This window comes from Chrysochloris asiatica, unplaced genomic scaffold, assembly GCF_000296735.1.
Source record: "Chrysochloris asiatica unplaced genomic scaffold, ChrAsi1.0 scaffold00001, whole genome shotgun sequence".
NCBI classification, from domain to species: Eukaryota; Metazoa; Chordata; class Mammalia; order Afrosoricida; family Chrysochloridae; genus Chrysochloris; species Chrysochloris asiatica.
The window spans coordinates 60,778,908-60,781,750 of record NW_006408519.1 but is presented as its reverse complement, the minus strand read 5'-3'; the positions used below and the strand labels follow the sequence as shown (position 1 = coordinate 60,781,750).

General features: G+C 38.6%; 1 protein-coding gene across 1 annotated transcript in view; it reads left to right on the top strand.

Moving 5' to 3' along the window:
• TPD52 (tumor protein D52) overlaps window positions 1-2,843 on the top strand; it is a 49,724-nt gene that overhangs the window by 21,579 nt on the left and 25,302 nt on the right. The window lies entirely within an intron of this gene.

The following is a 2,843-nucleotide window of genomic DNA, read 5'->3' as shown; positions in this document are numbered from 1 at the left end:
TTCTCCTCTTTCTGACTGGATTGCTATGAGTTGGAAGGAACTCGTGGCTGTATGTTATTAGGAGGCTTTGAGGGTATAAACAATTAATGTGCTCAGCTGCTAATCAGAAGACTGGAGGCTTGAGTGTACTAAGAGGGGACTTGGAAGAAAGTTCTGGCAATCTACTGCAGAAGAATTAGCCATTGAAAATCCTGTGGAGCACTGTTCTATGCTAGTGTGTATAGGATTGCCATGAATTGAAATTGACTTGCTGCCAACTAGTTATTTAAGGCCTATTAAGGCATTCTGTGTTTAATCAATATGAATTACTATTCTTTTATATACCTTTTAAATGATTTACTAAATGGACTTGGGTATGAGTCAATCCATGATATTTTATTAATTGATCAGAAACAAGTGGTATTTTGCTCTTTTCTAGCTCCTTTTACAAGTCACTTTTTTTCATTTCACTTTAGAAGTATAATTGAGATAATATCATGTGTTTCATGATACATATATAATTTTTAGCCCTTACAATTTATCAATACTTGAAGTCTGGTTTTGATTAAAACTTAGAAGGCAATGGTTTTGATTAAAACTTAGAAATGAGAGAAATAAAATTCATCTTTGGAAATTCTATGTAATTCTTAACAGACCAAAGAATTGGACATTATTGTTGTTGTTAGGTGACATCTAGTTGGTTCCAACTCAAAGTTATGGTATGCACAACAGAACGAAACACTGCCCAGTCTTGTGCCATCGTTAAGCTTGAGCACATTGCTGCTGCCACTGTGACAATCCATCTTGTTAGGGGTCTTCCTCTTTTTCACTGACCTTCCACTTTATCAAGCATGATGTCCTTCTCCAGGGACTGGTCCCTTCTGATAACATATCTGAAAGATGACGAATTGGGCATAGTCACTTTAAACAAAATCATTTTTAGGCAAATAAGTCTTGATAATAATTTAATGTGTTCACAAATACAAAGAAAAAACTATGTCTTTTAGATAATGTGAATCATATTACCAGCAGTGTTCCCTCAAGTACAGTTCCAGATGAAGGAACTTGAACAGTGGATTTTGAGTGTTCCAACCCCAGCTCCTCCGTAGAGATGGGGTGTGAGGCTTACTCTGCAAAGCACTATGAAGTCTTTTGTTAACTAACTTTTGTACCATCTTCATTTAAACTTAGGGCAATGGTTTCACTCTGTAATTTAATTATGAGTACATAAAAAAAACAACCAAAAAACCCCAAACTATTACCATCAATTCAATTCTGACTCATAGTTACCCTATGTAGGGTTTCTGAGGCTGTAAATCTTTATAGTAGTAGACAACCTCATGTTTCTCCCAAGGAGTGACTAGTGAGTTTGAACTGCCTCTCTTGTGGTTAGCAGCCCAACGTGTAACCTATGGTGCTATCAGGACTCCTAATGTGAGGTATACCAAAACCAAACCCCAAAACACTGCTGTGAAGAAGATTCAGACTCAGTAGGGACCCTATCTAGGGTTTCTCAGACTGGAAATCAGCTTAATCTTTCTTCCTCTGAGCAGCTTACAGGTTTAAACTGCCAACCCTGTTGTTAGCAGCCCAGTGCCTAACCCACAGCACCATCAGGATAATTTGGGATATGGAAGGAGAAAATATTCCAGTTTTGCCAACATGAATTTGTTATACTTAGCAACAGCTTTAAAATTTTGCATTGCCAATTAATAAATTGGAGTCCTGGTGTAGTGCTGTGGGTTAATGCTCTGGACTGCAAGGTTGGTGGTTCAATCTCACCAATCGCTTCTCGGAAACCCTAACCAGGGTCACTGAGTAAAAACCGACTCGATGGCATTTAACTACAACACAATGATGGTTAATAAATTTGGTGTTGTTGTTAAGTGCCGTCCAGGGAGTTGTTGTTGTTAAGTGCCTTCAGAGTCAGTTTCAATCCATAGCAACCCTGCATAGGGTTTCCAAGGCGTGGCTGGTGAGCCTGAACTGCCACTTTGTGGTTCAAACCGATTTTCCAGTCCAGCGCATTAACCTGCAGTCCACACGAGGATTCCTCAAGTCCGTTAGCACTTGAGATTTTAATATTTGTTTTGTGTGTTAGAGAGAGAAAGAGGGGAAGAGAGAAAATAGTAGTAGGAAGACAGAATGAATATGAGTGAGAGGGAGAGAGAAAGAGAAAAAGCTTCCCTCCCAGGTGCTATTTTCATATCCACCTCTCTCCTGCATGCTGATTTTTCCTAAACATTATTTGGTAAACATTGACTCATGTCCAAAAACTTGAAAGAAACTTTAAAAGAGCTTTCTCACTTCCGTTGGTGCCAGTGTTAAACAAACATCAATTTTAATGTTATTATCATACTCTAGTAATTCGGTGGTCTCATTAGTCTAATAGTTTTGAAATACTAACGAAGAAGTGCTAATTAACTTTGCCGTTATTTCCAAGGGGAAAAAAAATCCTCTTTAAATGTATGTTTATTCATGTGGAACTCTAGTTTTTATTTGTTCAAAGCTTTCAAGAAAGTGAGGCGGCACAGGAGGCACTCACTCATCTGTGCCAAGAAATTTGGAAGAAAACTATCAGGCCTGCTGATTGCAAGAGATCCATATTTGTGCCCATTTCAAAGAGAGGTGACCCAACGGAATGCAGAAATCATCGGACAATATCTTTGATAGCCCATGCAAGTAAAGTTTTACTAAAAGTAATACAGAAACGACTGCAAGTATACATGGACAGAGAACTTCCAGAGGTTCAAGCTGGACTCAGAAGAGGCTTTGGAATGAGGGATATCATTACTGATGTCCGTCCGATGGATCTTGGCTGAAGGCAGAGAATATCAGAAAGATGTTTACCTGTGCTTTATTGA